This window comes from Haliotis rubra, unplaced genomic scaffold (genome assembly GCF_003918875.1).
Source record: "Haliotis rubra isolate DU_JTF1 unplaced genomic scaffold, ASM391887v1 Scf1223, whole genome shotgun sequence".
NCBI classification, from domain to species: Eukaryota; Metazoa; Mollusca; class Gastropoda; order Lepetellida; family Haliotidae; genus Haliotis; species Haliotis rubra.
The window spans coordinates 229,937-252,589 of NW_025765141.1; the positions used below are offsets into that span (position 1 = coordinate 229,937).

At 39.6% G+C, this 22,653-nt stretch overlaps 1 protein-coding gene and 3 long non-coding RNA genes across 5 annotated transcripts in view; all 4 read left to right on the plus strand.

The window, feature by feature from the left end:
- LOC124265973 (receptor-type tyrosine-protein phosphatase kappa-like) overlaps positions 1–632 on the plus strand; it is a 43,104-nt gene extending 42,472 nt beyond the window's left edge. The window contains exon 17 of the mRNA XM_046700793.1: positions 17–632. The gene's annotated coding sequence lies outside the window, so the exon portion shown is untranslated. The remainder of the gene's footprint in view (positions 1–16) is intronic.
- Positions 633–3,954: 3,322 nt separating this feature from the next.
- LOC124265978 lies at positions 3,955–11,243 on the plus strand. 2 transcript variants are annotated; one of them, XR_006895600.1, is made up of 4 exons: positions 3,955–4,609; positions 5,998–6,133; positions 10,162–10,369; positions 11,118–11,243. It is a non-coding gene; the product is annotated as an uncharacterized LOC124265978 (long non-coding RNA). The 2 variants fall into 2 exon arrangements; XR_006895599.1 differs by having other exon boundaries at positions 3,955–4,448.
- Positions 11,244–16,859: 5,616 nt separating this feature from the next.
- LOC124265981 lies at positions 16,860–18,297 on the plus strand. Its single transcript, XR_006895602.1, has 3 exons — positions 16,860–16,932; positions 18,012–18,048; positions 18,247–18,297. It is a non-coding gene; the product is annotated as an uncharacterized LOC124265981 (long non-coding RNA).
- A 2,821-nt stretch (positions 18,298–21,118) lies between these two features.
- LOC124265982 lies at positions 21,119–22,631 on the plus strand. Its single transcript, XR_006895603.1, has 3 exons — positions 21,119–21,217; positions 21,371–21,485; positions 22,581–22,631. It is a non-coding gene; the product is annotated as an uncharacterized LOC124265982 (long non-coding RNA).
- The last annotated feature ends 22 nt before the right edge of the window (positions 22,632–22,653 follow it).

The following is a 22,653-nucleotide window of genomic DNA, read 5'->3' on the forward strand; positions in this document are numbered from 1 at the left end:
TTTGTTTCACTTTCAGGAGGATGTGCGCCGGTGTGTGGAGTTTGCTCAAAGACGACTAGAATCGCCTGAACTCTATGCTAACTTGTAAAGCATTGTTAACTTATGGTAGTTCTTTGCAATATCAGTTCTAATTTTCTGCAGATTAATGCATGTGGACAATGTATGCAATACAGTGTCAATAAAATATTTATGACAATGACAGAGACTAGCAGGTAAACCTGTACAAGTCTTTTCGATGGTGATGATGAAATCGTTATGTATATTAATTGCATGATGCACCCGTTGAAACATTAAAATTTACGGGAGATCTATGTCCATCTTGCCCAATGCTAATCTAGAGCAATTAACAGTGTTAACAAACAAGAAAATAGTATAGGACAAGGAAAAACTTTACAGACACAAAACATTTTATCAAGCAACATGAATTGTTGCATTCTTAATGTTATGACATCTTGTAACAGTGGGCCTTGATGGATTATGTAATCATATACAAGTCACACTATGCTATAAATGTTTATATTAGATGTAATGTTAATGTGCATGTAATTATCTCCATCGCTTAGAGTAGCAGTATATGTTTTTACATTTCAGACACCAGTACTTTGTAAATATAAGTATTTTTGATTTCTTGATATCCGCATCCAGCTGACTTGTGATTTTTTTCTATTGTTTGTCACCTTATTTATCTACATACATTGGAAGCTTAGCTTATCCAGGTAGGGTCCATGCAGGTAACAAAAATATTGTTGGTTGTTTAACGCCGCCCTCCAGTTACATGGCGGCGGTCTGTAAACAATCGAGTTATCAACAGCATGAGAATCGATCTATGCATCTGGGATACGATGACACGTGTCAACCAAGTCAGCGAGCCTGACAACCCGATCCCGTTAGTTGCCTCTTACGACAAGCATTGGTTGCTGGAGATCAATTCTAACCCGGATCTTCACGGGTGCAAAAGTATTATCAGTCGCTATGGTCCCTAGTATGGTGATGTACCTTCAGTTGCTGGCGACCTACAGCCCGTTTTTATATTGAATTGCTCTGTTTAGAAATGCACATCTAGAGTTACATGCTTGGTTTAAATTCTTGTTCTGTGATATTCTAGTTGTTTTACTGTCCTTTCTCTGCACGTTTTATAATTTATATATATTTACCATGTATATAGAACTTGTTTTAGTCATAATATGGCTCAGTAGTAAGTCAGTGGGTTAGAATTTATAGTCACCTCGACAATATTTCAGTCGAAAAGTGACTATAACAATATAATTAATTGATAACACATAAATCAGAGTAGATCAATCCCGTCGACAAGGACATTAAAAGAGCAAGATACACATCTGTACTTGTCTGTAAGTATTGCAATTCAGTTTCTCATATCGATATCAGATTTGATAGTAATGCATTGAAACTATGCTCAAGTCAAAATAGTTACATTGTTTCGACATCTGTGTTCATTGTGACAGCCAAATTGTAAATAAAGATAAAAAGTCAGATTACTGTGTTTTTTTATAACGTCAAATGGAATTGCCAGCTATTCATTCGTTTTCTTCATGAAGGTGTATGAAGTTGACCAGTTAACAGGTGGGACTGCTGATGGCTTCCGACCATCAATGTATAATGCGCCCGAGGTCTCAAAAGAATCATACTAACAGACATAATTATGACATGGATATATATAATGCTGCATATCTATAAATCATGAAGAAGGCGGTGTCTGGATGGCCGGGCAAGACCATAAGGCCGTGCAAACCAGGCTCTCGACAAGTTGTTCAATGCCTGGACAACCTTTTCTCCTGACAATGTGGGTCTTTTTCTTTGTATTTCAGAAAAGGTGAAGGAAAATTAAACAATCATTACAAACGCCAGGTAGTTTATCAAGCATTGTCATACCATTGTGAATAAACCGTTTCCAAATAGTACATTATCCACATAGCGTCTCGGATATACTGTGTAATATTTTGTAACGCGATGTTTTTCAAAATTGTCTCCCTATTCATATTGGGAAAATATCAGCGGCAGCAGTATAAACGTGAACAGACGTCTTGATGAAGAGCGAATATTGAAATATGAAAGAAGCAGATATTATGTAAACTCTAAATTAATAACAAAACACATTTAAATGTTAACAACAAAATCTGCTAAATGTAATGTTTCAACTACAGAAGCTAACATATTTATGATGAGTAACTATGGCGCTGCCCATGTCTATGCTTCATATGCAAGACTGGTTGGCACAAGTATTTTACGTATGGCAAGATGGTACTGACACCATCTTATATCCATTTCAACGTTTTAGAATAGCTTTTCGAAAATAACATCAACTAACAAGAAATGTTAACTGACAATTTGTATGGAATTAAGGTCTGTTGTTTCAAATGCTTGATTATATGTATGATGTAAAAAAGAAACCTTAAACATCTTGATTCTGTCCACCACCGTGATCTCATTCCCCGTCTTGGATCTTTCTAATCATCTTCAAATAACAGTAATTTATTTTGTCAGACACATTCTGTTGTCCATAGGCAATAAAATATCATATGCTTATAAAATTTTATAACCGTCCATATTTACTTGAGGTATTAAATGTTCTTGAACTTAGTTATATATCAAACATGAAAATACTGCTAAAACTCACATTTAAACGTTATGATAAGCCAATAGCTGGAAAAATTACCATATCACTTAACACACGACAGTGCTGATCATTGATCGTTCCATAACCACCACTCACTGAGGCAAGAGGTATAGTGGCAATGAATCTACTGAGACGACGGGCACAAAGGTGACGCAACAGTCAAATGTCTACCAATATGCGCTCCAAGTATGGATCACTGCCTATGAGGAAGGCTTCCTTGGTGAAGGTGGTGACCTCCAAACATTGCCAGTGGTATGATTTGCTGACAAAAACATGTGACATTAGTTCGTAACGATAACAAACCCAAAGGTGATTCTGTATTTCTCATAGAAATGCCAAATACACAAGACCATTGTACTCCAGCCAAGCGTGGTGTTAACAGGAAAGTTGCGTATGGAAAAATAAAATTTGCTGTTAACAAAAGAAATCGTATATAGATTAGAGCCACTGTGATCAGTGGGTTGAACGACCAAACCATTTATATATTGTCGTGTATATTTCAAGGACCCATTGTGTTATTTGATCTGTGTAAACACTTTGTCTGATCATTTCACAAAAACAATATGCAATAAACAGATTTATTACCTACGAGGGCTAGAATATCGGGGTTCATATTTTTCATACGATGCCCTTGGGCAAAAGATCACTTTGTCATGGTGACGTGACGTCATGAACAAGGCTATGACGTCACGTTTCTTCTGTGACGTTGCGTTCTACTTGCGGCGACGGCGGATAGCCAGCCTGTGTTTGAAAGTAGATTTGGGTTTATTTTCCTCAATTATTCGGTAATAAACATATTACAGTTTTCGTGCCCATATCATACTATGTTTTCGACACTCGTGTCTAAATATCGGCACATACCTCGCTCTCGCTCGGGAAATACCAACATTTAGGCACTCGGGTCGTAAACATAGTATGACATGGGCACTCATATAACATCCTCTATATATGTTAAAGCCCTGTTCAAACTGCAGATGTATTGCTCGTCTGTTCAATGTGCAATAATGATCAATGAGAAACATGTGGCGCAGGACGGGCTTAATTTATTATATACATTACTGCAGGATTCATTCCTAATTTTCAGCAATCCATTTATTAAAATGTTCCTGCTTATTTTGACTTGTTCGTCCATTATATTCTAATTTATCCGATATTCAAGGCCGGCAACTCTTTGGCGTTGACCTTAGGAATATGAACAGCAAATGTGATCTACACATTGTCTTGAGGGCGGTGGGGCAGCCTAGTGGTCTAAGCGTTCCCTCGTCATGCCGAAGATTGGGGTTCGATTCCCCACATGGGTACAATGTGTGAAGCCCATTTCTGGTGACCCTCGCCCGTGATATTGCTGGAATATTGCTAAAGCGGCGTAAAACCATACTCACATACTCACATATTGTCTTAACATTCCAATGGCAAGTGGCGTTTGGTTTGATTTGATATGACTTAAAGCTTGTGTAGAATACTCTTTGTACCTGCAACTTGAGATCGTCACTGTGTCAACTTAAAGCACACATACAGCCCATTCAATATTATTCAGTTATTGTGACGACAATAACATTTATTGTAACTTCCTAGTTGTTCAAACGCTAAACACATTGTACATTCAGAAAGTCGAAGTGTACTGAGCATAACGGTGCTAATAATGTTTCCCTGTGCATATACCTTCCTTGTCGTTCGGAAGCTGTACACATAAGTCATGCATTTGTCATACATAGTTGACACGATCTGTAAACACGATCCGGGCTGTTCAACATGGTTGGCTTTAGGATCTTTGGTGTTGCAATCCTCTCGGGACTGATAGAGCTGACATCGGGTGAGTGTACTTAAGTTATATCCTTATATTGATTTTATCTGTTTTCCTGTTGGCTTAGGTCAAAGTTTCCTTCCTCGTCCATGTAATAGGTGTAGCCGTTGCAGTAGAGACGCATGCCACACAGGGAAACGAATAATGTCACTGATCCAACTTGTTATGAGGTAATGCAAAACATTTGAGTGTTTGGCGAATGATAAAATATGAAGTGACAAATGAGCCTCACGTTCGCTGAATTGTAAGCTTTGGTTTATCTCAATTTCTTTTTTACAATTTGATACATTACGTTTGTGAGTCTTTATGTTGTATTCTGTAAGAGGAGAACACGAGTCCTTATTATGTGTGATATCAGTTGAGTGTGGGAGGAAAACCTGGCCATAGCTTATGGGTGAACCAGTAAACCATGCAATTCCTTATCAAGGTTGATATGGCTATTAATCCAGCAATCAAAACAATCGGGTAGAAATGGGACCGCAACATAGGATTACCGACTGCTATAGGACGCCTCTTATTCATGAACCATTTAGTAGCATTTAGTGAATAACATAGCGGGTGTATCACAAGTTTGCTTCTGTGTTTCAATGCCATTATAGCCTTTACATTGCTCGATATTTACTTTTGTCAATTGACAATAAGCATAGAAACCGATACTATGATTTTACCCTGAATGAGCACAAAGACGTCACATCTACATTGGTAACTATGAATCAATATTCTATAGAGCTCCATTGCACATATCAGGAGGGTCATTCGGGCGTATAAATCAGGGCGAAATATGAATACACAATAAGAAAGTGTAATCCCAAATATAGCACATGTTACAAAATAGGTGAATCAGGCAGGTGTTTTACAAAGGAAGCCTTATCGCTGGGACGGACTTAAGTCTATGGTAACTATATCACATCTAGGGCGGAGAATGCTCAGTACGACGTGTGCAGCTGTTAGCCCGACCTCAGGTCGGTTGATCAAGAGTTTGCAACGTATACATATATTATGATTGTTGAATGATGGTACTCTTTCACGTTAACCTCCGAAATATGAACTCGGGATAACCATAAAATGTCGAATCCTTCTATAAATTCTGAATAAACGTATTAAAAGAATATCAGTTTAGAGACCCTGTTTGTATCACTGTAACCGCTGTCTCACTCTTTGTCTCTCCTCTGGCTCCTGCTCACCTGAGCAGTTTAAAGACACTTGCTGTTATTCCTCCTCACGGTAAATCTCTATCCGTGGCTCTGTCCTGGTTCTTGTCTACCAGGACACTTTGAAGACTCCCGTGGCTGTTCCCATCACTGTTACTCACAGGGACCTCCTAAGGGACTGCTGCCTCCCAGCCAGGACTTAGTTTCCTGCCCACACGTGTCGGCTCCTGTAGCTGTCTTGTCTTGTTAATCTATCTCTATATCTCCATAGGTTCCGGCCCACTAGGACAGTCTGAGACACATGTACCTTGTCTTGTAATTTTGAATCTCATCCTTCTGTACCGCTCCTTAGGGTTCCGCACATCAGAGCAGGTTGTAGTGTTGAATATCTCTTTATCTAATCCTAGGTTCCTGCCCACAAGGAATGTTTGGAGACTCCTGTAGATACTCCTGTCACTGTGCATCTTGTAACGAGACAACAGGTGCCTGTTCAGATCCCCTGCGACTCTGGTTGGATTATGGGAGGAAGCATGTGCCAGAAGCGTCAGTATATCATACATGTTATCCTTTTCATTTTTTTGCAATATCTGACATTCTTGTGTTTTCAAACGTTACGACTATGGCCATACTTCTGGGTGACTTAGTGATCAAATATTGTTTTAAGCCGCACCAGCAATGTAGCAGCATTTCTGACCATGCCTGAGAATTGATGCCATGGTTATAGTCATGCAGTGGCAAGATGTTAACTTAAGCTCTTACAAATTAAGCATTTCCGCGAGAATTCTGGTTCTTGAACATATTTTACATAACATATTTCATAAAGAAATCGATAAAACCGGCAGTATATAAACTATCAATTACAGCATTTGGCAGTAACATCATATGTGTGGATGGGTATGTAATGGAAAGAAATGTAAAGTCTTCGAAATATGATACCGTGTGACCTCTGTGTGACAAATCGTGACTCTCATCTCACAGATGGTGATCCTCACATATTCCGATGAAAAATGATGAATCCTGTATTGAACGTTTGGCTTTAAAAGGTAAAAAGACTGACTGACTGACTGAGTTTGGTTTTACGCCGCTTTTAGCAATATTCCAGCAACATCACGGCGGGGACACCAGAAGTGGGGTTCACATTGTACCCATGTGGGGATTCGAACCCGGGTCTTCAGCGTGACGAGCCAACGCTTTAACCACTAGGCTACCCCACCGCCCCTAAAAGGTAAAGAAGCGGAACACAATATCGACATACTACAGTACGAAGGACAGGGTTATTCGAGAACTGCCGTGTTATTTATATGTTCAAGACCTATGCAAAACTTTGACATAGTGTTCATGTTACTCGGTCATAATGCATCTAGTGGATCAGCAGTAAATTTACAACGTCACAAGCTCGACGAAAATATATTTAATTTAGAAACATATTCGACTTGATAACTTAAAACGATGTATCATAATATTATTGCAAAGTACAAAGCACAACAAAACGGTTAGACAAATTGAGTGAGTGTGTTTGGTTTTACGCCGCTTTTAGCAATATTCTAGCAATATCACGGCGGGGACACCAGAAATAAGTTTCACACGTTGTATCCATGTGGGGAGTCGAAACCGGGTCTTCGGCGTGACGAGCGAACGCTTTAACCATCAGGCTAGCCCACCGCCCCGGTGAGACAAAGTCGAACTGATGTATACCTGTACAAAAACTCCACGTAACTGATATTGAACTGATGATCACGTAACTGGTGGTTTGGTGAGAGAAGGACACTGTTCTTTGCCTATTGCTGATTGGTAAAAGGATCTCGATGGCAGTATAGCGTCACAATAGGTAAAAACCCGTACTTCATAAAACGACAAAACGGAAACAGTGCACATGTCATAATGGTTATATACTGAGTCAAAAAGAAACTTCACAAAATGTAATTTGAAAAATAATGAATATTTTTTCTCTGATGATACATCTATGTATCCGAAATGGGATCCCTATCTTTCGACTCTAGAAAACGTTAGCAAAACCCACTCAAAACCCATCCATTCAACGTGCAAATGACGTTAATGCCTAATCAGGTTTTGCACGTTCAGTCGATCACGTGATCTTCGCATCGAAGTTTTCTTCATATGCACGTGTTTGCATTGGCCTCAAGAATTGAAAAAACACTTTAAACCACAGTTTTAACGGTACTTGAAATGCAACGATTGTCAAATGTGCAACGTGAAGATCATCATATGTTGCAAGCGGGGAGATCAGTTATTGGTGTCGCAAGAGCAATGGGATGCAGCCGTCGTACTGTGTATGACTTGCGAGGTCGTCTACAACAAACTGGCACCACTTCTGATCGCCCAAGGTCTTGTCGTCCACGTGTGACGTCACGAGCAGAAGACCGTCAAATCGTCCTACGTCACCTACGTGACAGATTTCTGCCGGCTACACGAACTAGGGCTGAGAGGTTTAGAGGTCGACTGTCCTCACAGACCATTCGAAATCGGTTGCGGGCTGCCAATCTCCATTCTCCACGTCCATATCGTGGGCCGATATTGACGTCGTTTCATCAACGTCAACGTCTGCTGTGGGCCCAACGTCACCTCCGATGGACCCAGAGAGACTGGAATCGATTCGTCTTTAGCGATGAATCCAGGTTTACCCTCAGATTCGCGGACCGCAGGCATAGAGTCTGGAGACGACGTCGTGAACGGTATGCCCAATGTTGTGTACAGGAAGTCGACAGATTCGGGGGCGGAAGTTGCATGGTGTGTGGGTGCTTTCTGTGGGAACAACCGTTCCCGACTTCTGAAGTCATCCGTGGAAACCTCACAGCTGCTGCTTCCCGCGACCAGGTGCTCACCCTGAACTCGTTCCTTTCATGGCGGCTCATGGCCCAGGTCTACAGTTCCAGCATGATAATGCTCGGCTGCATACCGCGATGTTGACACGAAATTTCCTTCAAAACGCTGGAATCAACGTCATGGACTGGCCATCGAGGTCCCCTGACCTTAATCCAATAAAGCACGTTTGGGATGCACTTGGGAGAAGGCTTCGTTGTGTTAGGAACCAACCTCAGAATTTGCAGGAACTTGGCACTGCCTTGCAAGAGCAATGGCGCAGAATCCCCAACCACGTGTTCACAAGCATCAGGCAGTCGATGAGGAGACGGTGTTTGGCAGTGGTGAATACGCGGGGCGGCCATACACGATATTGAAGTGAGAAATTTCGCATGTTTATTCTTGTGACTTGACATTCTATATACCCATGTTTTCGTACGGCGGTGTAGCCTAATGGAACTGATTATGGCACTGTCAATGTATCGAGTACATCATACAGATCTCAGGAATGAAATAATAACAATTTAACCATCTTACTATCTCTTTGTTCTTTTTATAGTGCCCTGAAGAAAGAATGTGAAGTTTCTTTTGACTCAGTACATATGTAGGTACATTCAAATTTATTGTTGTAGAACAGTTCAGCGGATTGTCTGTTTCAAATATTCTCAAAATATTGTTACCATAGACGATGTTGCATTTTCCCATGCAGTTTACTGAATCTGTTTTGCTTAGCACTGGTCTTGATTGAGGTAATGCCGCTTTAGTGTGATGACATCCATGAATTCAATAATGTGATGCTTTTGATCAACAATTAGATTCAAAGGTTTAATGTCAAACGATGGAGACACGATATGAGCACTAAATGTTATCATTAGGCCAAGGACAGAAGATACAGGCCATTATGATCATGATTAAACTTGAAAAACAATCGTAAAACCTGAAAACCTAAAACTCAGTGATTCACTGGACCACCTTACCGATCGGTACATCGGAATGCAAGCACAGAAACATTCCTAAACTGTAAACGCATTAAAATTACAAGTAAACTTAATCAAAACACTGATAAAGTTACTGGTCATGAGAAAAATCAATGCACTAATGCATACACGCCAATCGCCAAAAGACAACCACGGTACATTTCCAACATACTCAAAAGATCGAATGCACAGACTGACCTTTTTCAGGCATTTGCTTGGCCTATGTATACTGAATCGCATAAAAACGCAAGTTTTTCAAAATGAATAAATATTCGACAGAACATTGTTAAATGTTATATTGTAACTACATATTGGTTACCTTTGTTGTGAAAAACAGTTTGTTAGTGTTCAGGTTCTGTTTGTGATTTCTCTTGGATATTGCACATCGCCAAAACGCAGCAATTGAATTGGCCGTGGGATGTGGTTGCAGAAGTTTTGCATGAAAATCATGATGCGCATTATGTCACAGACACACATATGGGTATAAAATGCCCTCAAATCAGTTTGAAATCTCTCCCGACAAACGCCCACCAAGAATGCCTAGGTTAACGACGCAACAGAGGGAACAAGCCATCGGCCGTCTTGAAGCTGGACAGAGTGTTGCAGATGTTGCCAATGCATTCCATGTGCACATAACGACCATTTACCGTCTTCAGGAAACGTTTTGCGCTACACAGACCACGGCTGACCGCCAACGTCCTGGACGTCCGAGAATCACAACACCATGGCAAGACACATTCAACGTTCGCACATCGGTTCGATGCTTGCGCTTAGAAAACATTGCTCTGAACAAGACAGCATCAACAACATCTGGAGTGGAGGAAGGTTGGTCCCCATCAAAGGCCGTGGATGGAGACAATGACACTGATGGTGAGGGCAGAACCTGTTTCCACGCTCTAAGATCTCGGTCAGACTGGACAGTGGATCTGGGCTCGGGACTTCCAGCTGTATGACATCATCAGGATTTACAGTAGAAATGGATGTAGGTATCCTACGCGTCAGCATCTTTGTGTTATTATTGTATCATTTTTGTTTTCATATTTCATTACAAAACACAATTACATTTAACACTTGAATACACAAATAATTGTTATTGATAATTCATTTGTATTTATTTATCATAAGTTGTTATAAGCCTCTTTGTATGTACCCATCTCGATCTGTGAGGTGAGGTGAAATGGGGGTTTAACATCATATTTCGCTCATATGACGACGTGCATGCGTGTGTATGTGCGGCTGTTTGTACTAGCCCAGACTTAAGCTGGTTTTATAGTGCAAGCCCACTGAGATACCATGCCGCAGTGAAACATGATTACCCCACTCAGACAACATTATACTGACTCCGAGCCGACCAGTCCTTGTTGTACCTATTAATGCCGAGCGCCAGGCAGAGACCAACAAGTACCATAATTTAACGTCTTTGGCATGACGCAACCGGGGATCGAACCCGCGGCCTTCCGCTCTCCGGCGGACGCTTCTAACCACTACACCACGGATGCGGCTATCTAGATCTGTAAATATGCATGTACAAATAACAAACATCGGGCTATCAAACCCAACACTAGTCTATATCTACCATATGTCTCTATACTAGCATCCAGTGGGGCTGATGTTGTGATACGTCCATGTTATGGATGATTGTGTAAGGATTTTATTACCTTAATCCCCAGATTAAATAAAATGATTGGGGGAAAATATGTTTCATGTAATGCTAATTATATTCCCAAAAGCTCACTGGAGAAACGCCAACTCTACCATCTACCTGAACAACACTACCAACACCAACACCACCAACTGCTCTACCCTCCCGAGTTCATCCAAAACCACCACCAGCCAAACTGATGTGACGTGTAACGGTACAGCAGCAGACACGTCGCGATCACGAACCTGGGGACAGGGCCTGAGAAAAATGATACACTCAACATCTGTGAGGTGGAGATTTATGGTGAAAATGATGTTATGTTATGCGTCTATGCTTTTACCCGCTGATTACACTTACTCTGAAAAACTGGACATTTTCATGAAAGTATTCATTTATGAGGACATTTCCGATAATGCTTTTATGTATTGGTCTTGATCCACAAACATGTTGATCGTTTTAACTAGACAAGGGGATGAGAAATTACCGACTGCAGGTCTCACTGATGCTTAATGCAAATTTCTACATCTAATATCCTTTTACCTGATGAATACATAGTTAATCTTGTTCACAAGCATGTGCAAACATATCCCCCTTTGATTGTATTTTAATTTGTATTTGAAGAACTATATTATCATTTATCGACGTTCAGATATCATTGTGTTAGAAAACGTCGGTTTAATGTGATGTAAATGGTATTAACTTAGTACTGATCTCGATTTTGTTTTTTATTGTAGAGTATGTAAACATAAGTCAAGTAATTATTCACAATTATTCAATGATTAATGGGCCATATTGACTGGTTTTACACACAGAGATAATTTGACATATCTGAAACAAACGAATCACATTGCATTACGAGATGACATATTTGATATATATCAAACACCTACATGATGGTTTGAATGATGCGTACACTGCACATTACCACCCTTCGAAATATTCACTATAATTCGGAAAATCTGGTAATGGTAATTGTTTCAAAAGGAACATCCTAACTAAAGTTATTCGTTAAACAATGTTTGCAAATAAAAGACTGTTTAGTCTTCAGTACGGATATAGCCGAGTTCCTGTCCGGAAACACAAAGAAAAACAAGATGTATGGACGTCAACGTCTTTATTGTGGATAACACGACGTTTCCAAAGTGTATGCTTGCTTCTTCATTAGGTGTATTCCACTTCTAAATGCCTTTCAAAGATATGAAACTCATAACTTATATTCATGTCTGTGTATGAATTAAGATGAGTCACTTTCCTTCAGATTATTCATATTGTTTTGTACGCGTTTCTTAAATAGTAGCACTTAAAGACATTTTACCTGTTACAGTCTGCAGTCAGAATATCTATGGGAAAGACTGTGATAGTTTCTGTCACTGCCTGGATTCAACCTGTGATCGGTGGACTGGATTGTGTCCTGGAGACTGTAGACCAGGGTGGCAGGGGCAGAGATGTGATGAAGGTGAGACGTTTCTACTAGCAGGATTGGTGGGTTCAGTCAGTGGTACTGGATACTGTAGATACACATACGGGCCAAGGTAAACTCGCCCTATTGTTGACTGTGACCTCAGGTTAGTCATAATTGATGCGAGGGAATAACAAGACTCGAGCTTTGACGGCGCCTCGCTTTGGCCTCGTGTCTAGGGGAATGTTAAGTTGTAGATCGACATCACCGCATGACTCGTTTCAACACACACTTACCTGGGAAGCTTTAAAACTCTAATGCTACATAACTTTATAAATGATAAACTTGATATTTGTCTTTACAGCTTGCAACAACACTACCAATGGCATTAACTGCAACAGAAACGTGTGCTGGACGGAAGTGTTCAGCCCCAAATTCGTCATGTGACCGTCACACTGGCGCATGTGACACAGGATGTCTTCCTGGTTGGACAGGTGCTGATTGCACACAAGGTAAAGAATGTTGAATGTTTATTCGTAATACATGATAAAGACTTGGGAAGCGGATCTGGAATTAAACTTGAAATTAAAATAAATACGTTATTAGAAGAAGCCTGTCACACAAAAGTTACCAAGAAGAACATCATTATATATTAATAACTGTCCAAAAACATTGCAAGCTCTTCATTTCTTGTTATATAATTTAAAGCTGTTAGAAACGCATCACCTATTCTGATGATATAAGTTTTACTGACGTGAATGGTTCGAACCCAAAGATGTGATTACAGGTGAGTGTGGTTGTGGGTAGCCTGATTTTCAGGTTCATGCGTTCAAAATTGGCAATGAATGTACATACATTTGAGGTGTTATTATGTACCTTGAGCAGTTATGTCGTTATTAACTAGTTGTTGCTGAGATAACATCTGCATGGAATACCTTGTTTCTGGTGGACGGAAATAAAATAAACATAAAGGAAACGTATCGGCAATAAACGTGAGATAACTGATGGCGACATCCATTGCAATTAATGAAATAACCAACAAATAAACATTTAGCAAGAATAGACTCATTTCCTCCTGGCAGCATGTATGTGCTCCTATGGCTCAAACTGTGACAAAGACAGTGGATGCTGTGCTTGGCATCACATGCATTGAGATGTCAGTGGTGCTGAAAGATGTCCAGTATATATTGCTCTCTATCACTATGTATGTGTGTGTGGGTGTGTGTGTGAGTGTGTGAGTGTGTGTGTGTGTGTGTGTGAGAGAGAGAGAGAGAGTGAGTGAGAGAGAGAGAGAGAGAGAGTGTGTGTTGTGCGTGTGTGTGTGTGCGGCGAAAAGGTAACGTTGATTGACGTTAATGACTGGTGAAACGTCTTTACCAATGTCTTTGCAGCTCAATATCAGGAACCGATCATGACTTCCTCAATATCACACTTCCACTAATAGTGGTATCTACAGTGGCTGGTGTTCTGGTTGTCCTCGTATTGGCCCTCGTTGTACTCTTTATCAGGTGGGTAGTAGTCACTTCTTTCACGGTCTGTCAACAGGTGGTAGCAACAATACCTGATACCATGCGGTTATAAGTATATGGACAAAACTGACTTACTTACTTCCACCTAATTAATGCAGTAAATGCTTACTCACACTAACTTACTAACGCGCACATCATATACACATTATACTGTCCAGTTTCCCACAAGGAACCTCTCTCCTTCCTACTTACTTAATGTATCACCATCATCTTTGTAATATGTATATACCATGTGTAGTGCATCTAATATCTTGTGTCAAATAAATAATAAATAGTTCAGCTCACATGGGTCTGAATTCAGATATATTATCTATATTTGACCAACCGCATGCATGTGCCACAATGAGCATATCGCCTGATATAATTTGAAGGCTGGAGTCGTCAGTTGTACAGAAAGAAGCATGTTGCTTCGCAGGAATTCATTATACATCCTGCGAAGCAACATGCTTCTTTCTGTACAACTGGACGACTCCAGCCTTCAAATCATGTCGAGCGAACGATCATCTAAACTATTTAGATGGCGTTGTTACTGAGCCAGGTACCTTGTATAGTCCGTTTGGCTCAAAATCGGACTGATGAATTGTAATCTAGCTTGAAAACTACTAAACATATAATACTCAATGAAACACTGAACATGATAAAATATCAGACCAACTCTGTTTTTTATAGATTTATGCCCTAAAATAAAAACGTTGTTTAACAAACTATCATTAAAATTTTGACACAGTTCACTATTGGTTACGAGGAGGACTGCAAAGAGAGGAACAACCAGGTGTACTTGAGATCATTGAATCATTTACCTGTGCTGTGCTTGCCTCCATCCTTTCTCGCACTCCTGGCCGTTCCTCTCTTTGCACCCCTCCTCTTAACTAATCGTGAACTTTTTTTATATTTAGGACATAAATTCTGCAAAAAATCACAGAGTTGGTCTGATGTTTTGTTTATGATCAGTGTTTCGTTGAGAATTATATGTTTCGTAGTTTTCGAGTTAGATTGCAATTCATTGGTCGATTTTGAGCCAAACGAACTATACCTGTATAGATTTAATAGCATATGTGTATTTAGATCTGAACAGTTGTATATCAGAATCGTTTACTATTCTACTGGTGGTTGAGGACACTGGTTCCAGGAATAGCGTTCCTTTGCACAATACACCAATTCGACCCCTTACTGCACATCTGAATCTATTCAAAGTTGTAAATGCTTACTTATTTACCACCAACAATATAATGAATTAAGAACCATTCATGATACCTACATATATATCTTCCTTCATGGAGCAAAGGATGGTGGCACAGATGCAACTGCCACTATGATATATAATACTTTACAAGACTGCATTGCCACACATATTGAACGTTCAATACCAATGAACAAAATCTTTAATCTATTTTTGATAAATAGTTTAGGGAAAACAAGATTTGAAACTCTAAATTTCTAAACTCTTGATAATTAGTATCTTTCATACTCGGTCATTCACTGACCACAACAAAGACTTTCACTCTAACTCTAAACAACTCAGAACACATTTAGACATAATAACTAAATATACCTAGTCAAATTAGGTTGAAACGTTAATCAGTGTTATCTTGACGGATTGGAGCAAAGGACGTTTTGCCCATAGCATTGACATGCACGAGACTCCTTCCTGATGGAAATATGCATACCTTTATCAGTTTAGTGTCTTAGGCTTTTTAAGATTTTGAACTTTGGTTAATATTTCTTTCTGGCAGTCATTCACGGGATTGTATATTGGGTAGATTGACTATAGTATCCAGATGGTGGAACGTTACCTTTCATACAGATATTCCAAAACATTTTAAGATTTATGCTTATGCTTTGTAGAAGACGCGGAAAGCAAAAGAGAGTGCACAGAGACAAGCCCGACACTGACAAAGCCTGTAAAGGAAAGATTGGTGAAGGTAGTTTTGATCATTCCTTCTTATCATTTTCTTTGCAACATGCACAGTGAATAAGAAATATCTAGCCTCAAATAACCTCATTTGAAGACTATAAGTATTGCTTTCATGGCACTCTGATGTTATTTCGCCTTAAGATTCTCAATATCACTCTTACGACAAACATTGCAGTCACTTTCAGTCCAAATTCAGTTTCAAAATTTATGTTGGGTGCCACGCAAGTCATGCATCAGGGTAGTTCCATGTACTGTTCCATTAAATGGTTTAATAATCACGACACGTGTTTACTTCAGTGAACGACAGCAGTAAGTACGTGAATCTTAGCTTCGAGAAGAAGAAACAGTAGATGAACCGTCCAGAAAGAATCCAGAAGAAAGAGCGTTTGGTGGCATTCAGTCAGAAGTCTCCACGGGATTTCTATACGACTGTCAACGAGAAATCAGCTAGGGGGTTCACGTGACCGTGACCTAAAGCGTGAAGTCCCCAAGGGACGGAAGAGACGGACCACAATGCCATTGCCCTGGTTGTACAGGTTGAAGACACACCAGATGTCCCTGGCAGGAACTACTACAACACTTACGTTGCTGAACACCGCCAAGTGATTCCGTTGTCCCAGCCTCAGATAGACGAGCAAATGAAATCAGCAGTAGAAGAATTTTATGTAAGTTGTGTCCAGTGTTGTTTGTTCTGCTTAAACTTTGGTCATACTGAATATTTCTCTTGTTTAACGCCCCACTCATACTTTATCAAAAGGAAAGGGGTTTAGATGTGTAATTGTGTTATTTTTCAGCGACTACCGGAGGTTTCGTCCACTCCTATAGTGAATCTCAACATCCTAGAAACAAAGGAAAAAACAGGTTCAAAGGATATTACCCATGTAGTACATTTTGCAGAGGAGGGGTTGAAGCAGAATGCTAAGATTTGCCATGTAATAAGTCTGCCATTGTCAAAAAATCGATGTCATTATTTTAACAAATAGATGGCTACAACCGTGTGGTGTTGCACGACGGCAGTGAGAGCACAAGAGGAGACTACATCAACGCCAGCTACATTGACGTAAGTTTTTGCCCCAAATTCAGTATGACGACCTGAACTGCAATCAAAACTCTTAACTTTTATGTAACAAAGAACTAAATACCCTATCATAATAATTTTATTAAATTCTGTTTTAAATGATACATGTGTGGGCTATAATGTCTCAGTTTATATGTTTATGTTATACAGATACATAGACACATGTATGCGAGCAACATTGAGACTCGCTTATATTGTACAGCTATTATGATAAAGTATGTGAGTTTATTACCCACGAGCTCAACGTATGGGTAGTTGCATACTAATCTCATTACGTCACACGAGTGTCGTATCGCGTTGACCTGTGTCGTAACGACTTGACCTGAGATTCTAACGATTTGATTGGGTAACCAATGACCTCCCAATTAGGTCACATTCTGACGTAACTATTTTTTCATTAACAAACACGTGAATTCATTCATTCTACAACTTAAATGCATTGTGGGAATTTAAACATTCGAACGCTGGCGTGTCGCTGTTTAATTGTGAGTCGAACTGAGACATTATATCCGTCGAAAAAGTAAACGCAACGTTTCCACCAGTGATGTTAGCCGAATGAAGCAACTGGAAACCAAGAAACGAGGTGCTACGGAGTAGTTTACTGTAAGAGGCTGTACGAGAGGCGATGACAACTGACATGCATCGTGACGTCGGTTACCAAGGCAGTGACGTTATTACAGAGTGACGTCATGCAAATATTGTACTACAGTACAAAACTCTTCCGCAACCTCTTTATGAAACAGGTTTCGGTTTGAAACCAAAAACATAACAAAAATACGCTATTTTGTCAATTTAATGCATGTAAGACGTGGGTAATAAAATAAAATACCACACTCGGTCTCATTACATACAATTATACGAAACTCGTGACCTTCCTATGATATCTGACCTTCGAGTTTCGCTCGGTCAGATACCATAGGAAGGACACTCGTTTCGTATAATTCGTAATAATGAGACCGAGTAGTATTCTCTATATATGTGAGCGTATAAAGCATAAATACTACGAAGGGCTAAAGGTCTGAAACGTTTCCTGAAATGATATTAAACACGTTTTTTTCCAGGGTTATAAAGCAGAGAAACGTTACATTGCAGCACAAGGTAACTCTTTCACCAGAACAAAAGGTCTCCGAAATACAATTTGTCACAGTTAAAATTGATAAAATCTTCATGCCAAAATTAGCTGGCTCAAATCAATTACAAGGGAATAGGGATACACCTTTTGATATTTTTCTTTAAAGGTGGCTTGGTGTAGTTATCTGTATAGTATCCAGCATTTTCATATGAAGTTTCCATTAGGTCCCTACAGACCAGAAGTCGTGGTGGATTTCTGGAGGATGATCTACCAGGGCAATGTGCAACAGTTGTCATGTTGACGGAGCTTGTTGAGACAGGGAAGGTAATAAGGTTATTCTTTCTTGTGGCAGAAAAGAAACAAAACATCCATTGGGAAAAAAATGACAAGGCTCAAAGACATAGATTAAACATTGTTACTGTTAGAGTATTATGTGATGGTTGGTTCTCCAATGTTTGAATTTGTGAGTCACTATAACTAAAAATATGATCATTTCCCCTAATATTATGCTACAGACTAACTTCCCGAAACCAGAGTGAATGGTGTCGCTATGTGTTTATATCCCCCTGTTACTGTTGCAGATAAAGTGTCTTCCAGTACTGGCCTGAGCAAGGCTCCCTCCAATTTGGTGAAATTACAGTTACCATGGAGACAGAAACACGCCTCGCAAACTACAAAATCGCAGATTGTCCCTTCAGAAAGAAAAAGATTATAGAAGATGTTTTGTTCACACACATCACAAATAAAGGAAAAGAGAAGATAATCCCAACATTTGATGACTGTGTGGCATGGCATTTGGTGTTTTCTTATTGAACCGCCGTGATATTGCTGGAACATTGCTAAAAGCGGCGTAAAATCCATCTCACTCACTCCCCGATTGAAAACTCGAATTAATTCAAATCGTAATATGTTTTACCACTGTAGAAAAACCCAAATCGATTGTGATGTAGGGGAATTGATGTGATAAGCCTTATTTCAGTATTTGTAATTGTTCCGATAAAAGTTTGTTATAGGAGTTTCATCGTATTGTACAACACAAATACATTCTTAAATACTATCAACAACTATTATGCAATATACTAGGAAGCCAGGTTCGACATCTCAACCACTTTCAATTCACGGGCTGGCCGGATAATGACGCACCAGACACTTCCGCCTTCCTGGAGTTTATGTGGAGAGTCAAAGGGCACTTCCGGCGTGCTAGAACACCCGACCGTTATTCATTGCAGGTACTTGGTTTGTCTGATCATACACGTGCATATGCATTTACTGGTATCAAATAGATGGCCACAACGACTAACCAGTTAAAGTTATTCACATTTACTTTACTGAACAGTCACATTGCATTTTATATGTTGTTTTTTTCTTTAAAGATATATTTTAATTTATACCAGTGGCTACATTGGTAGCTGTGATTGAGTGAATTGTAACTTTCTTCATGGTATCTGTCCCAGTTGATCATGAGCTAGTTTCGACAAGACAAGTGTCTTCTGGGACATAAACGTATTTCGTCACAGTTTAAATTCACTATTGCTAAAAAGAATTGACTTTCACACATATCACGCTCTGCCGTCATTACATTGATCGATAAACATAAAGATTATATTTCATAAGTTTCTTTTACAGTTTTATGCATAATAATGGTTCTTGTCATTCACCCGACATTGTTCTAATTATGCAATGAATGTGTGCACTTCTTTGATAAATGACATCAATAATAAGCTATTTCTAAATCCATTTCCTTTGACATTGTTTCGTGCACAATTTTTGCAGAAACGGAAATACTATAAGGCTGATTACAAAGTGGACTTAAATGTTCACACATACGAGAAGCCCCTCCATTAACATTTGGACAATGCATTACACCTATTTTTCCACACATACAAAGGGACTAAGGGAATGACTAATTCGCATGCTAGATGTTACTGGATGTATCCATATATTATGACTGCTTCCTTTGTTTTGCCAGTGCTGGTGTTGGCCGGACAGGGACGTATATAGCTATAGAGAGTCTCGTGGATCAGGCAGCGGTAAGAAGGCAAAGCTGACGTCGTCAGCTTCATCTCCAGCATGAGAGGCCAAAGGAAGAACATGATACGGACCAAGGTGAGTACACTACCATCACACTGTGCAGTTTATATGTTATCTATCCTGGCTTCCTGACATCATTTTCTCTTCGTCTAACACCAGGAGCAGTATCTGTTTCTGCACCAGGTCGTGGACATGGCGGTGTCAGAGGGGGACACCTCACTGGACTCGGACATGATCATACAGACTGATCTCAGTCACGTGTCTGAGGTTACCATGGGCAACAAGAATGTACAGCAACACCTTGAGGTGGGTCAGCTCCAGAACATTTTCTTGTTTTTGTATATTGTTTATTATTGTTTAACGCCGCACTCAGCAATATTCCAGCTATATAACAACGGTCTCTAAATAGTTGAGTCTGGACCAGACAATCCAGTGGCCATCAAACTGAGCATAGATATGTCCAACTGGGATACAATGACATGTGTCAACCAAGTCAGCGAGCCTGACCACCCGATTCCTCTTACGATAAGCTTTGATTGCTGAAGACCAATTCTAACCCGGATCTGCACGGGTACAAATCCAGAACAACTAAACTTGGCTGGAAATAAATTGCATTTATATCAATGTGACCATGAATCGACAATCGCAAAGCGTTGAAATACAGGGAGTGTTATGATATTTGTTTGCAGGTATTGGAAAAGAGAGAGAAGGTAATTGCATTTATGGATTTTCTTTTTCTTTTTCCTGTTGTCAACAATTTCTTAATCTGTAAACTCAATTAAACTCGGTTAATGAACAAGCATCTTATTTCGATAAAAAATATATATGTAGTTGAAATTCACCTTGAAATTTTATTTCAGAAGGGTTTAAAAGAGATACAGTTACCACATTATCAGTAAGTATAGCATCCTGTATAACTCTGCCGACAACAATTCATTTTACTGTTCGCCCTCTCGATAAATGGCACCTTATGTTTCTTTTTCATACTTTCTATGTTTCTGTTTGCGTCGGATATATACATGGAATATTTTTTCATTATTTTTCAGTCCACACAAATCCAAGAATGGTTTCGTCGTTTTGTCGAGTCAAGACAAGGAGGAAGTGTGGAGTCAAGTGTTTAAAAGTGATTCCTGCATTTTGATCACTTGGGCTGCAGACCAACCGGTACGGAAATTTCCTGTGTTTGGGGAGAATTAAAGAGATCTTTCTCTGCACCTTCTTATTGTTTCTACATCAGTGCGTGTTAATGGACATACATGTATGTTCCTCAAGAACATTTCTAATGTCAATAATAATTAACAATTAAACCTTTTCCAGGTGTATCTTCCTCAAACGACAGTCCTATCACAACAGAAGGAATGAAGCGTGTATGCGCAGTTCTACAGTAATATCTGATGACGTTCACCTCAACACCGTTGAACTTACAGCAGAGGTATAATTACATTATACTTTAAAATCAAGCTTTCCTTCAATTGATTAAAGATATTCTTTAAATAAAATACGGAACCCCGTCAAGATCCGGGTTTGTCCTGGGAAAAAATGTTGGCCGTAAAGGTGATTAACTGTGGGGCAGGCCCACTGACTTGGTTCATGTATATAATCGATGTCAGTCACTGGATTGATTGGTCCATGCTCGATTATTTACTGACTGCTGTCATATCGATGAGTGCAGCGTTAAAGTAAAGTGCAAAGCAAACACACGTACATATAACGATCGTACGATTACATTAATAATAAACCTTCGAGGGATTAATATATACTGACCAGCAATGAAAACGCACCCCAGCATTCAGAAAAATTATACTTTTCAGCATGAGTCTTTGATTTGATCAATGAAATAATGTTTTGATTTCTTGAAATGAATTTCTTTGGCTGGTCAGTATATGAATATTTTATAGGTTGCATCTATACAAAACACACTCAATTACCAAGAACTTAAAACTATCATGATTTATAGCTATTGGGTAAATATAGAGATGTGTGAGTTCTTTGTTAATGAATAAAGAGACACGATAACCCAATGTTGATACGAAACCCAGCCAAGTCCATTGGGGAATTCCCGCCATATCAGTAGTAGTGTGTGACGGCCACTAACACCTTAAGCTTGTGATGACACCGGGTGCCCCGTGAAAGACGAGCATATTTGGCAGTAGTGATGCTCGCGCAAAACACGCAAAGCCAGGTCAGGTTTATAAATTTCGAAACCCCCAGCTTAAAGTCTATTGGACAATTCCCGCCATATCAGAGGTGTGTAATCATCTTTCATATCACCTTGTGAGGACACCCAGAGCTCACACACGAGCGTATTTACACCTGTGATAGCTGCCGTCACAAAAATACGCATAAAGTCAGGTCAATTGTTTATAAAATTAGAAGGTATGCTAGAAGTCCATCTGGACAATGGATCAGGTTACTGACTTAGATATCATTATCCCTGCGCTGTGGCGATATCAGAAGGAGAAGCGACAAATAATCTAGAACAATGACAAAATTGTTTCAGAAATAAACTACGCACTTTCTGTTTCAGGATGCACAGTGTCTCAACTCTCATTCCAACTACTATCCACTTGACCGGAAGTACACGTGACCAAAGTGTGACT